Below are 20,133 nucleotides of genomic sequence, written 5' to 3' on the forward strand. Positions count from 1 at the left end.
GACCCCTGCACTACCTTCCTTCCACTGCTCTTCCTGTTGGTCACCCATCCCATACTGGCTGTCTAACCTTTACCTGCGGTAAGACCAACTCACTAAATGTGCTATTCACATCATTCTCAGCATTATCGATGCTCCAGAGTGAATCCACCTGCAGCTCCAGTGCCGCAATGCGGTTTGTCAGGAGCTGCAGCTGGATACACTTCCCGCACATGTAGTCATCAGGGACACTGGAAGCATCCCTGACTTCTCACATAGTACAGGAGGAGCATAACACGTGTCTGAGCTCTCCTGCCATGACTTAACCCCTAGATGAACTTAATTTGGCAACAATAATGCTAAAGGTTACTTACTGATAAAGAAAAGAAAAAGAAAAAACTATTCACTAATCACCAGCCAATCACTTACCCCCTTGGCTGTGACCAGATAATCTGTTTTTTTAGATGTTGATTGAGGGATAAATATTGGCCCAGGACACTGGGGATAACTACCCTGTTCTTCTTCAAAATAGTGCCATGGGATCTTTTACATCCACCTCGGTTTAACATCTCATCCAAAAAACGGCATCTCCAACAGTGCAGTACTCCCTCAGCACTGTACTGGAGTGTCATCCTAGATTTTTGTGCTCAAGTGTCTAGAGTAGGAGCCGAACCCACGGTATAAACTAAATGGTGTTATTGAACTGGACACAACACAGGAGAGGGATTTGAGGCACTGATGGATAGCTCGTTGAAGCCATCAGCCGCAGTACAGAGAGGAACCAGTGCCCTGAACTGTACAACTAGGACAGAGCCCAGATCTCAGAGCACTGGTCCAGCCCGTGGGGCACCAGCTACGATTCTGGACACTGTGCTATGAGAAAGGTATCGGGGAGGTAGTGTGAAGGACAGCTACACAGAGAGGTGGGACTAGGAACCCGAGTTATGAGAGACGACAGCAACTGAGAATAATGACACCAGGGAAGAGAAGGCTCAGGGTGATCTGAGAGACAGATTGAGCAAAACCTAAATGTCATGTTTAACAAAGATACAGATTCGATAAGAGGAAGGAGGGTGAAAAGACATTTAGAATGAAGTACTTTACATGGAGGATGGTGAAGTGTATGGGATGCATAGTCAAGGGGGAGCTGATTACATCTGCAAATTCAAGAATTGGACATGTAGCTGGGGAAAAATCTGCTCCCTGTACTTACTGTAGCTGTACTTCTTCTCAGGCGCTGCCTCGTATCGAGGATGACTTGCTTCCACGTCAAAAAGGGATGAGTTCACAGGTGTTTCAATGAAGGACCTAATATTCTGGATCCTGAACTACATCCTGAAGGGTGGAAGATGCCTGTGCGTGGATTATTTTAACGTTGCACACCAGCCACCACACGGGTTTGACAGAGCTAGGTCTTGGTCCAGTGGCAAGGGTTAACCAGGACAACTGGAGACCAGCTCTGCTGCACGGACCTAGTGTGCACACAAATCGCAGTGTGGGCTGGCCCGTGCTGCCCCTGGGCCCTGAACTCACGCCTCTCCTGGGCCCCGAACACATCACTCTTGCTGTACCTGCCCACGCTCCAATCACCGACCTCGTCACTCCTGCTGTACCTGCCCACGCTCCAATCACCGACCTCGTCACTCCTGCTGTACCTGCCCACGCTCCAATCACTGACCTCGTCACTCCTGCTGTACCTGCCCACGCTCCAATCACCGACCTCGTCACTCCTGCTGTACCTGCCCACGCTCCAATCACCGACCTCGTCACTCCTGCTGTACCTGCCCACGCTCCAATCACTGACCTCGTCACTCCTGCTGTACCTGCCCACGCTCCAATCACCGACCTCGTCACTCCTGCTGTACCTGCCCACGCTCCAATCACCGACCTCGTCACTCCTGATGTACCTGCCCACGCTCCAATCACTGACCTCGTCACTCCTGCTGTACCTGCCCACGCTCCAATCACCGACCTCGTCACTCCTGCTGTACCTGCCCACGCTCCAATCACCGACCTCGTCACTCCTGCTGTACCTGCCCATGCTCCAATCACCGACCTCGTCACTCCTGCTGTACCTGCCCACGCTCCAATCACTGACCTCGTCACTCGTGCTGTACCTGCCCACGCTCCAATCACCGACCTTGTCACTCCTGCTGTACCTGCCCACGCTCCAATCACCGACCAGGCTCTGACCATCACAACTGTGACAAACACTGGGCTGATGGCTTCCACCAGCTATCTATCCACCAGGGCCACAAATCTCTCTGTTGTCGTGTCCAGTTCAATAACACCATTTTGTTCATACTGCCGCTGGTTATTATTGTTCCCAATCCAAGATGATATTTGTTGAATTCAGTTGCCACTTCCAGGGACTGTGAGCCCAGAGTGAGGGGGATTTGTTGGGAGTGCAGTAGTGGGCGAGTAGAATAGATAGTGTGTGTTTGTCAAACTGAAATTGAACCTGGTTTTCTGACTTTAAAACTGTCAGTCAATGGCAGTGAATGGTTAGCAACCCATCAGCGGTGTGTGGGTCCCGGGCTAGCTGTTCATTACTGTGGCTGGCAGTTCACTGACCAGTTGGAACTAGTGTCTTATAAAAGGCATGTATTACGGGGGACATCTGCTGAAGTACAGAGCAGGGGTATGGGCCGCCCGGGGCGGGCAATGGGAATTTGGTGCAGAGGCGGGAAGAGGTGCAAAATAATTTAAACCAAGGGGCAACATTAAATAAGTAAATATATAAATAACCAGAGCAATTCCTCAGATGGAAGGGGATAACTAAGTAGAGGATACCAGCATTAAAGTGATGTGGATTGCATTATATAAATATCTGGTATACATAAATAATAAATAGGAGTAAGGGAATACAAGACTTTTAAACAAAATGAGGGGACAGCCGATGGGACCCACTGCCTTCAGTTCCTGTGCAGTGTGTCCTGAATAACCGCGTGCCTCCAGTTTCTGAGCTTAAGGAGCGGCTGGAGCCATGACGGGGCATAAGGGAGGCTGAGAATCTTCTGGAGTGCATGTACCACAAGGTGGTCACCCCACAGCCTCAGACAAGGACAGCAAATGAGTGGTCATCCGGCAGGTTAGGAGGAGGGAGACAGTGCAGAAATACTCCGGGAGTGTGGTGTTTTCAGTGCTGGAATGTGAGGGTGATGACACGTAGGGGGAGTGCAGTCTAGGGCACGTCCAACGCACTGTACAGGAGGGCGGTCAGCAAAGAGTAGAAATGCAGTGGTGATAGGGGATTCGATAGTCAGGGATAGACATGTATTTCTGCTGACAGGAATCCCACATGGTGCCAGGGTAAAGAACATCACTGAGAGAACGCGCGGTAGACTAATAGAGAAGGAGAAAAGGCCAGGGTGGCAATATTGATCAAAGATACTGATACAGCACTAGAAAGGGATGATGTACTTGAGGGTTCAAAGACATAATCTATTTGATGAGAATAAACAAATATTATACTACTGGGTATACATATACGCCACCAAATAGTGGGAAGGAGATAGAGGAGCACATTTGTAGGCAATTTGTAAAAAGATGCAAGAACTATAAAGTAGTGATAATGGGGGAATTCAATTATTCAAATATAGTCTGGGAAAATAAGGGTGTAAAGTGCAAAGAGGGGGAGTAATTTATGAAATGTGCAGAAGAGAACTTTCTTGGTCAGTGTGTCTCCAGCCCGAGGAAGGAAGCAGAGCGGGATCGAGTCCTGGGGAATGAAGCTGAGTATGTTTCAGTGGGGAGCATTTGGGGAACAGTGATCACAATATCATCAGGTTTAGAGTAGTTATGGAAAAGTACAAGAAAAACATCAGAAATGAAAATACTCAGCTGGAGGAGGGCTGATTTCAGAAGATCTGGTCCAGGTGGATTAGAATCTGAGATTGATAGGTAAAACAGTAAAAGAGAAATGGGAAATCTTTAAAGAAGAGCTGGTTGTTGTACAGACTAGACACATTCCCACATGGGGGAACGGAAGAGCATCCAAAACCTTGATGACCAACGATATTGAGATTAAAATGAAACAGAAAAAGGAGGCTTATGATAAATGTTGAGTTCATAATTCAGTGGAGAACCAAGCTGAATGGGAGAGAACTGAAAGAGGAAGTAATAGGGGAAAAGAGAATGTATGAGCGGGTAACATGAAAACCTAAAAGTCTTTTATAAAGATATAAACAGTGGGATCAATTAGAGACCAGAAAGGAGATCTTTTTGAGCAGACAGAGGGCTTGGCTGAGGAATTAAATGAATAATTTGCATCTGTCTGCACTAAAGAGGATGCCACTGTCAGTGAAGAAGGCAGGAAGATATTGGATAGGATTAAAATAGATAAAAAAGGAAGTACTTCAAAGGTTGGCAGAGCTCGAAGGAGAAAAGTGACCCTGTCTGGATGCTGAACAACAACCTGTATTTATATAGCACCTTTAACATAGTAAAACATCCCACGGAACTTTACAGGAGTGTTATAGGACACAAATTTGACACCAAGCCGCATAAGGAGAAATTAGGGGAGGCTTGCTCAAAGAAGTAGGTTTTAAGCAGCGCCTTGAAGGAGGTAGCGAGAGATAGAGAGGCCGAGAGGTTTAGGCAGGGAGTTCCAGAGCTTGGCAGATGAAGGCATGGCCACCAATGGTTGAGCGATTATAATTAGATTTGCTCAGGAGAGCAGAATTTGAAGAGTGCAGACATCTCAGGGGGCTGGAGGAGATTACAGAGATAGGAAGGGACGATGCCATGGAGGAATTTGAAAACAAGGATGAGAATTTTGAAATCGAGGCGTTGCTTAACCGGGAGCCAATGTAGGTCAGTGAGCACATGGGTGATGGGTGAGCGGAACTCGATGCGAGTTAGGACACGGGCAGCCAAGTTTTGGATCACCTCTAGTTTACGTTCGGTAGATCATGGGAGGCCAGCCAGGAATGGGTGAGGGTTTCAGCAGCAGATGAGCTGAGGCAGGGGCGGAGACGGGCGATGTTACGAAGGTGTAAATCGGCGGTCTTAGTTATGCCGTGAATGTGTGGTCAGAAGTTCAGGAGCATAACTAAGATGTATGATGAGGGAAGTAAGGGCGAAAATCGCAGAGGCTCTGGCCCCAATCTTCCAATCCTCCTTAGATATGAAAGCAGTGCCAGAGGACTGGAGGATTCCAAATGTTGCACCCTATTTAAAAAAGGGGACAGGGATAACCCAGTCATTTATTTTAATTCATTCATAGAACATGGACATCACTAGCGAGGCCAGCATTTATTGCCCATCCCTAATTGCCCCTTGAGAAGGTGGTGGTGAGCCGCCTTCTTGAACCGCTGCAGTCCGTCTGGTGAAGGTGCTCCCACAGTGCTGTTAGGGAGGGAGTTCCAGGATTGTGACCCAGCGACGATGAAGGAACGGCCGATATATTTCCAAGTCAGGATGGTGTGTGACTGGGAGGGGAACGTGGAGGTGATGGTGTTCCCATGCGCCTGCTGCCCTTGTCCTTCTAGGCGGTAGAGGTCGCGGGTTTGGGAGGTGCTGCCGAAGAAGCCTTGGCGAGTTGCTGCAGTGCATCTTGTAGATGGTACACACTGCAGCCACGGTGCGCTGGTGGTGGAGGGAGTGAATGTTGAAGGTGGTGGATGGGGGGCCAATAAAGTGGCTGCTTTGTCCTGGATGGTGTCAAGCTTTGAGTGCTGTTGGAGCTGCACTCATCCAGGCAAGTGCAGAGTATTCCATCACACTCCTGACTTGTGCCTTGTAGATGGTGGAAAGGCTTTGGGGAGTCTTAAAAAAGGAGGGAGAGAGAAAACAGGGAATTATAGACCAGTCAGCCTGACCTCAGTAGTGGGTAAAATGATGGAATCAATTATTAAGGATGTCATAGCAGTGCATTTGGAAAATGGTTACATGATAGGTCCAAGTCAGCATGGATTTGTGAAAGGGAAATCATGCTTGACAAATCTTCTGGAATTTTTTGAGGATGTTTCCAGTAAAGTGGACAAAGGAGAACCAGTTGATGTGGTATATTTGGACTTTCAGAAGGCTTTCGACAAGGTCCCACACAAGAGATTAATGTGCAAAGTTAAAGCACATGGGATTGGGGGTAGTGTGCTGACGTGGATTGAGAACTGGTTGTCAGACAGGAAGAAAAGAGTAGGAGTAAACGGGTACTTTTCAGAATGGCAGGCAGTGACTAGTGGGGTGCCGCAAGGTTCTGTGCTGGGGCCCCAGTTGTTTACATTGTACATTAATGATTTAGACGAGGGGATTAAATGCAGTATCTCCAAATTTGCGGATGACACTAAGTTGGGTGGCAGTGTGAGCTGCGAGGAGGATGCTATTAGGCTGCAGAGTGACTTGGATAGGTTAGGTGAGTGGGCAAATGCATGGCAGATGAAGTATAACGTGGATAAATGTGAGGTTATCCACTTTGGTGGTAAAAACAGAGAGACAGACTATTATCTGAATGGTGACAGATTAGGAAAAGGGGAGGTGCAACGAGACCTGGGTGTCATGGTACATCAGTCATTGAAGATTAGCATGCAGGTACAGCAGGCGGTTAAGAAAGCAAATGGCATGTTGGCCTTCATAGCGAGGGGATTTGAATACAGGGGCAGGGAGGTGTTGCTACAGTTGTACAGGGACTTGGTGAGGCCACACCTGGAGTATTGTGTACAGTTTTGGTCTCCTAACTTGAGGAAGGACATTCTTGCTATTGAGGGAGTGCAGCGAAGATTCACCAGACTGATTCCCGGGATGGCGGGACTGACCTATCAAGAAAGACTGGATCAACTGGGCTTGTATTCACTGGAGTTCAGAAGAATGAGAGGGGACCTCATAGAAACGTTTAAAATTCTGACGGGTTTAGACAGGTTAAATGCAGGAAGAATGTTCCCAATGTTGGGGAAGTCCAGAACCAGGGGTCACAGTCTGAGGATAAGGGGTAAGCCATTTAGGACCGAGATGAGGAGAAACTTCTTCACCCAGAGAGTGGTGAACCTGTGGAATTCTCTACCACAGAAAGTAGTTGAGGCCAATTCACTAAATATATTCAAAAGGGAGTTAGATGAAGTCCTTACTACTCGGGGGATCAAGGGTTATGGCGAGAAAGCAGGAAGGGGGTACTGAAGTTTCATGTTCAGCCATGAACTCATTGAATGGCGTTGCAGGCTAGAAGGGCTGAATGGCCTGCTCCTGCACCTATTTTCTATGTTTCTATGAGTCAGGAGGTGAGACACTCACCGCAGAATACCCAGCCTCTGACCTGCTCTTGTAGCCACACTATTTATGTGGCTGGTCCAGCAACGATTATGGTCAATGGTAATCCCTAGGATGTTGATGGTGCGACATTTGACAATGGTAATGCCATTGAATGACAAGATATGTGGTTAGACACTTGCTTGTTGATCGTAAATGCCTGGCACTTGTGTGGCACGAATGTTACTTGCACTTACCAGCCCAAGTCTGAATGTTGTCCAGGTCTTGTTGTATGAAGGCACAGACTGTTCCATTATCTGAGGATAATGCATGGAACTGAACACTGTGCAGTCATCAGCGAACATCCCCACGTCTGACCTTATGATGGAGGGAAGGTCATTGATGAAACAGCTGAAGATGGTTGGGCCTAGGACACTGCCCTGAGGAACTCCTGCAGCGATATCCTGGGGCTGGGATGATTGACCTCCAACCACCACAACCATCTTCCTTTGTGCTGGGTATGGCTCCAGCCAGTGGAGAGTTTTCCCCCTGATTCCCATCGACTTCAGTTTTACTGGGGCTCTTTAATGCCACACTCGGTCAAATGCTGCCTTGATGTCGAGGGCAGTCACTCTCACCTCCCCTCTGGAATTCAGTTCTTTTGTCTATGTTTGGACCAAGGCTATAATGAGGTCTGGAGCCGAGTGGTCCTGGTGGAACCCAAACTGAGCATCGGTGAGCGGGTTATTGGTGAGTAAGTGCCGCTTGATAGCACTGTCAACGACACCTTCCATCACTTTGCTACTGTGAGAGTAGACTGATGGGGCGGTAATTGGGCGGCTTGGATTTGGCTAATTACAGGGCAATCAGCCTAATGGTGGTGATGGGGAAACTTTTAAATACATTAATCCAGGACAAAATTGATTTCAACTTGGAAAAACAGGGGATAATAAATGAAAGCCAGCACAGATTTGTTCAAGGCAAATGATGTTTCAGTATTTGATTGCATTCTTTGATGAAGTAAGAGAGAGAATTGTTGAGGGTAGTGCAGTGGATGTTGTGTATAAACTGTAAAAAGCTGTTTGATACAGTACCACATAATAAGTTTATTAGCAAAATAGAAGTCCATGGGATTAAACAGGCAGTGGCTGCATGGATACAACATTAGCTCAGGGACAGAAGGCAGGGAGTGGTGATGAACGTTGTTTCTCAGATGGACGGGAAGGATACAGTGATGTTCCCTAGGGGTCAGTGTTGGGACCACTACTCTTGTTGACGTATATTAATGACCTGGGCATGGGTATACAGGGCACAATTTCAAAGTTTGCAGATGATACAAAACTCGAAAATGTAGTACACAGTGAACAGACTTCAGGACTGAAATGGGCGAATACATGGCAGGTGAAATTTAATGCAGAGAAGTGTGAAGTGATTCATTTTGGTCAGAAAAATGAGAAGGGAATCTAAACTAAATGGTGCAATTTTAAAGGGAATGCAGGGAGAGAGAGATCTGGGGATTTACATACACAAGAGGATATTTGCTAGCTACTGGGAGGAGGTGGATGGGACACACAGGTCCATGTATGTACATTGAAGAGGTTGATACAGCAGCCACATCAACAGCCTCTGATACCAAGGTCTTGACTGACGGGGGCAATATTAGCCAGGCTTTCAATCAAGGCATGCAATCACTCTGAATATCAACATCCACAGACAGGCCCTGATAAATGATATAGGAGTGGCAGACAGCACTCAAAGGGGAGACTGACTTATCGCAGATGCTGGATGCAGAGGACCCTTGGGATTGGACCCTGCTGCCTGCTGTTTTCATGACTGTAGATCATTGCTTCAGCCTTCAACAGGACACTCCCAGCTTCCACCTGAGCCCACTAGTGACCCCACACGCTTGGCTGAGCTTACCCTGAGCCACGGTTGCTGTACCCAAAGAGTCACACCAGATCACTCGAGCTTTCCCGCCTATCACTCAACCATCGCAGGCTCAGTCGCTGAATCTTGTGCAGGCTTTGCTCGGAGAAAAAGACCTGGGTGGTCAGAAAATGTGAAAAGCAGACACTGGCATCAAGTAATGGCCAGGGACGCAAACAGAAATTAGTCAGTAACAACACTGCTCGAATTTTAAACTGAATCGCGCTCGGAGAAAACGACTTCCGGTATCATCTGTGACTCAGTGGGTAGCGCACTCTCACCAGGCAGACCTCCGTGGGTTCAAGTCCCACTCCAAAGCCTTGAGCACGACATCTACACTGACACTCCAGTGCAGTGCTGAGGGAGTGCTACACTGTCAGAGGTGCTGCCTTGCAGCGAACACCTTCACTTAAGACCTGCTCTCTTAGGTGGACGCAAAAGATCCCATGGCACTATTTCGAAGAAGAGCAGGGGAGTTCTCCCCAGTGTCCTGGTCAATATTTATCCTTCAATTAACATCACGAAAACAGATCATCCGGTCACTATCACATCGTGTTTGTGGGAGCTTGCTGTGCACAAATTGGCTAACATTACAACAGTGACTGCACTTCAAAAGTACTTGATTAGCTGCAATTCGCTTTGGGACATCCTGAAGTTGTAAAAAGAGCTGTATAAATGCAAATTTTTTTTTCATTAAAACAAAGTCAGCTGCAGCTCACGAGGGGAAAACACAAGATGTGCCGAGGTAAACTAACTCAGCAGCGGCCGGCGAGTGCTGGCCAACCTGCTGCACTTTACCAGCATGCTTCTACCTGGAGATGTGTGCCAGCCGTACGAGAGGTTAGGACAGGTAATCAAAGAGACAGGTTTTAAGAACATCTTAAAGCATAAGAGGCAGAGAGGTTTAAGGAGTTAATTCCAGAGCCTTGGTCCCTCGCCAGCTGAAGGCACGGCCGCTAGTTGTGGAGCGAAGGAAATTAGGGATGTGCTGGATGGCAAGAGGAGGTTACAGAGATAGGGAAGGGTGTAGGGCTGGAGGAAGTTACAGAGATACGGACGTGTAGGGCTGGAGGAGGTTAGAGATAGGGAGAGGTGTAGGGCTGGAGGAGGTAAAGAGATAGGGAGGGGTGTAGGGCTGGAGGAGGTTGCAGAGATAGGGACGTGTAGGGCTGGTGGAGGTAAGAGAGATAGGGACAGGTGTAGGGCTGGAGGAGGTTACAGAGATAGGGACAGGTGTAGGGCTGGAGGAGGTTACAGAGATAGGGACAGGTGTAGGGTTGGTGGAGGTTACAGAGATAGGGAGGGGTGTAGGGCAGGAGGAGGTTACAGAGATAGGGAGGAGTGTAGGGCAGGAGGAGGTTACAGAGATAGGGAGGGGTGTAGGACTGGAGGAGGTCACAGATATAGGGAGGAGTGTAGGGCTGGAGGAGGTAACAGAGATAGGGAGGGGTGTAGAGGCTGGAGGAGGTTGCAGATTTAGGGAGGGGTGTAGAGGCTGGAGGAGGTTAGAGAGAGGGAGGGGTGTAGGGGCTGGAGGAAGTTACAGAGATAGGGAGGGGCATAGGGCTGGAGGAGGTTGCAGAGATAGGGACGTGTAGGGCTGGAGGAGGTTACAGAGATAGGAAGGGGTGTAGGGCTGGAGGAGTTTACAGAGATAGGGAGGAGTGTAGGGCAGGAGGAGGTTACAGAGATAGGGAGGGGTGTAGGACTGGAGGAGGTCACAGATATAGGGAGGAGTGTAGGGCTGGAGGAGGTTACAGAGATAGGAAGGAGTGTAGGGCTGGAAAAGGTAAGAGATAGGGAGGGGTGTACGGCAGGAGGAGGTTACAGAGATAGGGAGTGGTGTAGGGCTGGAGGAGGTAACAGAGAAAGGGAGGGGTGTAGGGCTGGAGGAGGTAACAGAGATAGGGAGGAGTGTAGGGCTGGAGGAGGTTACAGAGATAGGGAGGGGTGGAGGAGGTTACAGAGATAGGGAGGGGTGTAGGGCAGGAGGAGGTTACAGAGATAGGGAGGGGTGTAGGGCTGGAGGAGGTTACAGAGATAGGGAGAAGTGTAGGGTTGGTGGAGGTTACAGAGATAGGGAGGGGTGTAGGGCAGGAGGAGGTTACAGAGATAGGGAGGAGTGTAGGGCAGGAGGAGGTTAGAGATAGGGAGGGGTGTAGGGCTGGAGGAGGTTACAGAGATAGGGAGGAGTGTAGGGCAGGAGGAGGTTACAGAGATAGGGAGGGGTGTAGGGCTGGAGGAGGTAAAGAGATAGGGAGGGGTGTAGGGCTGGAGGAGGTTGCAGAGATAGGGAGGGGTGTAGGTCTGGAGGAGGTAAAGAGATAGGGAGGGGTGTAGGGCTGGAGGAGGTTGCAGAGATAGGGACGTGTAGGGCTGGAGGAGGTTACAGAGATAGGGACAGGTGTAGGGCTGGAGGAGGTTACAGAGATAGGGAGGGGTGGAGGAGGTTACAGAGATAGGGAGGGGTGTAGGGCTGGAGGAGGTTGCAGAGATAGGGACGTGTAGGGCTGGAGGAGGTAACAGAGATAGGGAGGAGTGTAGGGCTGGAGGAGGTTACAGAGATAGGGAGGGGTGGAGGAGGTTACAGAGATAGGGAGGGGTGTAGGGCAGGAGGAGGTTACAGAGATAGGGAGGGGTGTAGGGCTGGAGGAGGTTACAGAGATAGGGAGAAGTGTAGAGGCTGGAGGAGGTTACAGAGATAGGGAGGGGTTTAGGGCTGGAGGAGTTTACAGAGATAGGGAGGGGTGTAGGGCTGGAGGAGGGTACAGAGATAGGAAGGGGTGCAGGGGCTGGAGGAGGTTACAGAGATAGGGAGGAGTGTAGGGCAGGAGGAGGTTACAGAGATAGGGAGGGGTGTAGGGCTGGAGGAGGTAAAGAGATAGGGAGGGGTGTAGGGCTGGAGGAGGTTGCAGAGATAGGGACGTGTAGGGCTGGAGGAGGTTACAGAGATAGGGACAGGTGTAGGGCTGGAGGAGGTTACAGAGATAGGGACAGGTGTAGGGTTGGTGGAGGTTACAGAGATAGGGAGGGGTGTAGGGCAGGAGGAGGTTAGAGAGATAGGGAGGAGTGTAGGGCTGGAGGAGGTAACAGAGATAGGGAGGGGTGTAGAGGCTGGAGGAGGTTGCAGATTTAGGGAGGGGTGTAGAGGCTGGAGGAGGTTAGAGAGAGGGAGGGGTGTAGGGGCTGGAGGAAGTTACAGAGATAGGGAGGGGCATAGGGCTGGAGGAGGTTGCAGAGATAGGGACGTGTAGGGCTGGAGGAGGTTACAGAGATAGGAAGGGGTGTAGGGCTGGAGGAGTTTACAGAGATAGGGAGGAGTGTAGGGCAGGAGGAGGTTACAGAGATAGGGAGGGGTGTAGGACTGGAGGAGGTCACAGATATAGGGAGGAGTGTAGGGCTGGAGGAGGTTACAGAGATAGGAAGGAGTGTAGGGCTGGAGAAGGTAAGAGATAGGGAGGGGTGTACGGCAGGAGGAGGTTACAGAGATAGGGAGTGGTGTAGGGCTGGAGGAGGTAACAGAGAAAGGGAGGGGTGTAGGGCTGGAGGAGGTAACAGAGATAGGGAGGAGTGTAGGGCTGGAGGAGGTTACAGAGATAGGGAGGGGTGGAGGAGGTTACAGAGATAGGGAGGGGTGTAGGGCAGGAGGAGGTTACAGAGATAGGGAGAAGTGTAGAGGCTGGAGGAGGTTACAGAGATAGGGAGGGGTTTAGGGCTGGAGGAGTTTACAGAGATAGGGAGGGGTGTAGGGGCTGGAGGAGGTTACAAAGATAGGGAGGAGTGTAGGGCAGGAGGAGGTTACAGAGATAGGGAGGGGTGTAGGGCTGGAGGAGGGTACAGAGATAGGAAGGGCTGCAGGGTCTGGAGGAGGTTACAGCGATAGGGAGGAATTTAGGGCAGGAGGAGGTTACAGAGATAGGGAGGGACGTAGGGCTGGAGGAGGTTACAGAGATAGGCAGGAGCATAGGGCTGGAGAAGGTAAGAGATAGGGAGGGGTGTAGCGCAGGAGGAGGTTACAGAGATAGGGAGGAATGTAGGGCTGGAGGAGGTTACAGAGATAGGGAGAAGTGTAGGGCTGGAGGAGTTTACAGAGATAGGGAGGAGTGTAGGGCTGGAGGAAGTTACAGAGATGGGGAGGCGTGTAGGGCTGGAGGAGGTTACAGAGATAGGGAGAAGTGTAGGGCTGGAGGAGTTTAGAGATAGGGAGGAGTGTAGGGCTGGAGGAGGTTATAGAGATGGGGAGGCGTGTAGGGCTGGAGGAGGTTACAGAGATAGGGAGAAGTGTAGGGCTGGAGGAGTTTAGAGATAGGGAGGAGTGTAGGGCTGGAGGAGGTTATAGAGATGGGGAGGCGTGTAGGGCTGGAGGAGGTTACAGAGATAGGGAAGAGTGTAGGGGCTGGTGAAGGTAAGAGATAGGGAGGGGTGTAGGGCTGGAGGAGGTTACAGAGATAGGGAGGGTGTAGGACTGGAGGAGGTTACAGAGATAGGGACAGGCGAGGCCATGGAGGGATTTGAAAGCAAGGATGAGAATTTTAAAATTGCAATGTTGTTGGACCGGACACCAATGTAAGTCAGTGAGCACAGGGCTGATAGGTGAACGATACTTGGTGCGAGTTAAGACACAGGCAGCAGAGTTTTGGATGAGCACAAGCGTTTGTAGGATGGAAGATGGGAGGCTGGCCAGAAAAACATTGGAATAGTCAAGTCTCGAGGTAACAAAGGCAGAGATGAGGGTTTCTGCCTGCAGATGCTGAGTTGGGTGATGGTAGAGGTGGAGGTAGGCAGTCTTGGTGATGGAGCAGATGTGAGGTTGGAAGCTGATCCCGGGGTCAAACACAACACCAAGGTTGTAAACCATCTGGCTCAGGCCCCAGACGGGCCAGGGATGGAAAGGGTGGTCAGAGAACGGAATTTATGGCAGGGACCAAAGACAAAAGCTTCAATCTTCCTAATATTTAGTTGGTGGAAATTTCTGCTCATCCAATATTGGACAAGCAGTGTGAAAAATCAGAGAGTGGCAGGGGCAAGAGAGGTGGTCGTGAGATAGAGCTGAGCGTGATCAGCGTACATATGGAACACGGCAACGTATTTTCAGATGAGGGGCAACATGTACATGAGAAATAGAAGGGGGGCCAATGCTAGGTCCTTGGGGGACATGAGTTAATGGGATGGGGCAGTGGGGAGAGAAGCCATTGCAGGTGATTCTCTGGCTACGATTCGATAGATAAGAATGGAAGCAGGCGAGGGTGGTTTCACAGTTAGATAACAGAAGATAGGTCTTGGAGGAGGAAGGTGTGTTGAAGGCTGCAAATAGGTCAGGAAGGAAAGAGTTTACCATGCTCACTCACAATGTCATTTGTAACTTTGATAAACGTTTTGGGTACTGTGGTGGGGCGGAAACCTGATTGGAGGGATTCAAACGTGGAGTTGCAGGAAATTTGGGCACAGATTTGGGAGGCGACAACACGTTCCAAGGACTTGAGGAAAAAGGGAGGTTGGAGATGGAGTGCTAGTTTGCAAGGACAGAGGGGGGTCAAGGATGGGTTTGTTGAGGAGGGGTGATGACAGCAGATTTGATGGCGCGGGGGGAAGAGCGAGAATCAGTACCTGAGGAGAGGGAACCGTTATTAGTTAACAAGGTACCCAAAAAGGAAAGTTGGGTGGTTAACATTTTGGTCGAAATAGAATCAAGGGAGCAGGTGGTAGGTCTCATGAACAAGATGAGCTTGGAGAGGGCAAGGCCAGAGATGGGATAGAATCTGGAGATTCAGAGCGAGGGGAGAAGGGAGAAGGGAACATTCGGGGAAATGGTGCACGAGGGGACGGAAGGGCAACAGCAGAGGCAGCTGAACGGATGGTCTCAATTTTAATGACAAAGAAGTCCATGAGCTCCTCACACTTGTTGGAGGCGAGGGTGGAGGAGATAGGGGATTGGGTTTTAATATGACAGTTTGTGGTGAAGAGAAGCCAGGTGTTGCCTTTGAATTCCAGGATGACCTTTGAACAGTGAGCAGTTTTAGCAATGGAGAGCAGGACCTGATAGTGCTTTATTAGCTCGAGTCAGATCTGGCAATGGATGGTTGAACCAATTATCCGCCATAGACATTCAAATTTGCGTCCTTTGGACTGAGGGGAGTGGAGATGAAGGGTATAACAGGGGGAAGGACTAGGGTGAGAGTGTGTAATGGATTTAATGGGGGCAAGGGCATTGAAGGTGATGGAGAGAGTGTGATTTAGTAGAAATCTCAGGATGAATAGTGGGCCGAAAGCTACTATTTGGGAATTTGAAAGTGCAGTGGTAAGTGACTTGAGGGAGTGTCCAGGGACAGACACAGAAAGTGGGGTTCAGAGGGGAAGGGAATGTAGGTGGAGCGCAGTACAAGGAAATGATCAGAGATTGACTTATCAGCAATAGTTACGATAGTAGTGATGCTACGTGAGATGGTGAGATCGAGTGTGTGGCCGTGTACATGGGTTTATCTGGAGGTAGAGACTTAGAGAGGAAAGGAGGGCAATTAACTCAGAGAAAAGAGAAAGAGGAGTTGAGCTGGACATTGGGTGAGATGTCGCTCGGTGCAGAGGCTGAGGGAGGAGAGCAGAGATGGGAGAAATCTGGCATGGTACTTGGCTTGGCAACAATCAAATATACATCCTGTCGAAAGACAATGGCCTTGAATGGAGTCAGTCAGCAGGCAATGTCACTCAGATTGGCCAATAGAATTATGGGTTTTTCTGGAAATGAAAGATAAAGATAGTGGATGTGATTTTCGCCAAATACTTTAGGGGCTAAAGAGCCTCCGAGGGGGCCAAGATGGGGTCCAAGCTGAAATGTCGGTTTGGCTCACATTTAGCACAAGCCACCATTTTGAAGGCGGGAATGCTGGGTACGGCCATCTGGAGGCTTGTTAAATGCCTGCTAACGCTCACTAAAGGGGCTGCACAGCATTGTGGTGGCTAATGGTTCAACTAATGCCCTGTAATAGCGATCAGCTGTTTGGGGGTAAACAGAGTTGGTCCATTTCAAGCCCTTATCTGGTTCCATTCTTATCTGATCATAGCCAGAGAATCTCCTCAATGGCTTCTCTTCTCACTCCCGCACCGTGACCTCTGGCGCCCTATCCTTGCTCCCCTCCAGTTTCTCATTTACATGCTGCCCCTCAGCGACATTATCTGAAACACACCTATTTTCACATGTGTTCTGATGACCCCCAGCTCTACCTCACCATCACTTCCCTCAACCCCTCCACTGTACCTAAATTGTCATACTGCTTCTACAACATCAGATAAGCAGAAATTTCCACCAACTAAATATTTAGTAAGATTGAAGCCATTGTCTTCAGTCCCTGCCACAAACTCCGTTCCAAGCCAGCGACTCCCTCTCCCCAGCTACTCACGCTGACTGGTCACACACTTGCTGTCCTATTTGACTCCGAGTTGAGCTTGCAACCCTTTATTCTCCATCACCAAGACAACCATATTACCACCTCCATTTTCATCACCCATCTCAGCCCAGCTGCTGCTGAAACCCTCATCCATGCTCTTGTTACCTTCAGACTCAACTATTCCAATGCTCTCTGGTTAGCCCCCCAACTTGTTGGTAAACTTTAGCTCATCCAAAACTCGGCTGCCCCTAATGTAACTCGCACTGAGTCCCGCTCACCCATAACCCCCTGTGCTCGCTGACCCGTGTCCTAACTCGCACCAAGTCCCACTCACCCATCACTTCCTGTGCCCTAACTCGCACCGTCCCGCTCACCCATCACCCCTGTGCTCGCTGCCCATAATGTAACTCGCACCAAGTCCCGTACCTGGAGTACTGCGTGCAGTTTTGGTCACCTTACTTAAGGAAGGATATACTGGCTTTGGAGGGGGTACAGAGACGATTCACTAGGCTGATTCTGGAGATGAGGGGGTTACCTTATGATGATAGATTGAGAAGACTGGGTCTTTACTTGTTGGGAGTTCAGAAGGATGAGGGGTGATCTTATAGAAACATTTAAAATAATGAAAGGGATAGACAAGATAGAGGCAGAGAGGTTGTTTCCACTGGTCGGGGAGACTAGAACTAGGGGGCACAGCCTCAAAATACGGGGGAGCCAATTTAAAACCGAGTTGAGAAGGAATTTCTTCTCCCAGAGGGTTGTGAATCTGTGCAATTCTCTGCCCAAGGAAGCAGTTGAGGCTAGGTCATTGAATGTATTCAAATCACAGATAGATAAGATTTTTAGCCAATAAGGGAATTAAAGGTTATGGGGAGCGGGCAGGTAAGTGGAGCCGAGTCCACGGCCAGATCAGCCATGATCTTGTTGAATGGCGGAGCAGGCTTGAAGGGCTAGATGGCCTACTCCTGTTCTTAATTCTTAGATCTTATGTTCACCCATCACCCCCTGGGCTCACTGCCCCATGTCCTAACTTGCACCAAGTCCCGCTCACCCATCATTCCATGCCCCGTGTCCTAACTCGCACCAAGTCCAGCTCACCTGTCACCACAGTGTTCGCTGACCTACATTGGCTCCCAGTCTGGCAATGTCTGATGTTGAAAATGTTTAATTTGTGTGTTCAAATCCCTCCATGGCCTCGCCCCTTCTGAGTTGTTGATGTCTCAAAGCTCCTCTGCTCCAGACATCATGCTCCAGAGGAAGGCGAGGCAGGCAGTTCATTCACACCAGCTCAAAAGGATGAGATTGTACAAGTTTCACCGACATTGCTAACAACCAGCATTTGTACTTTAATCTATTCAAGAGTCTTTTTAAAAACGATGTATTCCATCTCAGGATGTGGACTTGCCCAGATTTATTGCCCATCCTTAGTTGCTCAGAGAAGGTGGCGATACAACAGAACGGCTTGCTAGGCTACCTGAGAATTAATTACCTGCAGCCTCAGACCGGGGAAGTACAGCAGGATTCCTTCCCTGAACCAGATGGGGTTTTTTTTAAAACCAAATTAAAATTCTCAAACTATGGTGAGATTTGAACTCTAGCTCTCTGGATTACTGGTCCAATACCAGAACCACTACACTACCAGCTATCTAACGCTGTTTATTGTCAATTTATTAAGGAGTCGAATCCTAAATTTATATCAATCTTAGATACTGACCTCAACTATAAATTTAAAATCAGCAAACTATAATCAGTTAATTTGACAGAACAGAACTGCCTTTATAACCTCTAATTCTACCCTCTTGAGCATCCCTGATTATAATCGCTCAACCATTGGTGGCCATGCCTTCAGCTGCCCAGGCCCTAAACCTCTCCATCTCTCTATTCTCCTTTAAGATGCTCCTTAAAACCAATCTCTTCAACCAAGTTTTTGGTCATCTGCCATAAATTCTTCTTATGTGGCTCGGTGTCACATTTTTGTTTTGTTTTGTTATTCCTGTGAAACACCACGGTGTTCTACGTTAAAGGCGCTATGATAATACAAGGGGTTATCTATTGTCAATTAACCCAATCTATTAATTATTCGCACACATTAGTTCACAAATTTAAACAATTATAAAGTTAATTAACAAACACTAGTTTGTGACTTTGTTGTTTGACCTTGATAACTAGCAAGAAAAACTGGCAGTTAGTATCCCAAAATGGTTAGCTCCATGGACACATTAATTGTGAGTCAGAGACAGGGCGGTAAATCTCAGACCGGTCCTTCGTGACGAGTTAAGGGATTAAGGAGTCACCTGGTGTTTGTGATGAGTATTTTTGTCAGGATCCCGATCCCAGGGTTTATTCCAGCAACATGAAAGTTACATAGCAAAAAATACACATTAATGAGAGTACAGAAGCTGCTTTTTAAAGACTCACATTTTAATCTCATTAAAACTCCACTTGTATCTATAAATCCAGTAACTTCAGGAAGTACAGAACAATTATAAAGTAGCTCATTTTTTTTGTTGAAGTAAAGCTATTTACATGGTCACCTGAAACAATGCAGCCTCCAATCCCTTCGAACCACGTGAATCCTGGAGGCTATTGCAACACAAGGAATGTTTGAAGGACATACAGGGACAATGAGCATGAAACTGAGAAGCCAATGGATTGCACCCAAACCATTGGCATTCTTCCTACAATACTGTGTTTAAATAGCGATGGTTCGAACCGACAACGGGGGCACGCTACAAACCACAGGCCACGTACCGTGGAGCTCGCGGACACTGCTGCACACTGCAGATAGCCCGCTCACCAGGGGCAGCCCGTGCCAAGCGCAGTGGCGTGACCAGCGCCATGCCAGAATGCAAATGCAGCAGGCGGAACATGAGTGCTGAGACTGCCTGTCACACCCGCCACCCAGAGAGGCAGCAGTTGAAGTGAGCACACAGGCCATGCCTTCAGACATCGCCGGCATGACCTAACGCCCGTCTCTCAGGGGGCGGCAGGCGGGTTGGTCCCATGACAATCTGACCCGACAGAAACGCTGCCATTAACAGCAGCATCTGACACCAGCTAATCCGCTGTTGGTAGAGTACAACTCAGTAACTACCCTCCCCTCCCGAATTCAGAGACTGACAGTGGAATGTCCATTTAACACTGGTTATAAAACGCACTCTGCTATCACTTTGTAGATGGAGTAAATCTGGCAGGTTCGTTTCAGTGGGAGTACACGTCGCAAAGAGCAGTTTCATTAGCTTTATGGTTTTAAAACAAGAGATGGGGCAAAGTAACACTGGGGCCACTGGCAAAGCGCGGTCCCCATAACCAGGCGACAATCCGCCCCCTGCCATTGGACACCTGTCAGTATCACCTGCCCTCAGCAACAGCTGGCCACACATCCTACCGTGCAATGGTCAGGGACGGGCAGCACTGTGGGAAATCATTGCTTCATGTATTTGAACCAATTCCCAGTCAGTCAGTGAGCAGGGTGCACCTCAGCAATACTTTCCCTCAATGCTACCCAGTCCGTCTGGTTTATTTTACATGGTTAGGTGATTGTTTATAAGCTCTGCCGACGCAGGTCAGAGACGACACAGAACTCATCGGTCAGGACCGTCCAGTGAACAAACTCCAAACTTTGCACAGAACCCTGGCTCTGCTTCAAAACCACTCCTCAGAATGT

Source organism: Pristiophorus japonicus, unplaced genomic scaffold (assembly GCF_044704955.1).
Source record: "Pristiophorus japonicus isolate sPriJap1 unplaced genomic scaffold, sPriJap1.hap1 HAP1_SCAFFOLD_411, whole genome shotgun sequence".
Taxonomy (NCBI): domain Eukaryota; kingdom Metazoa; phylum Chordata; class Chondrichthyes; family Pristiophoridae; genus Pristiophorus; species Pristiophorus japonicus.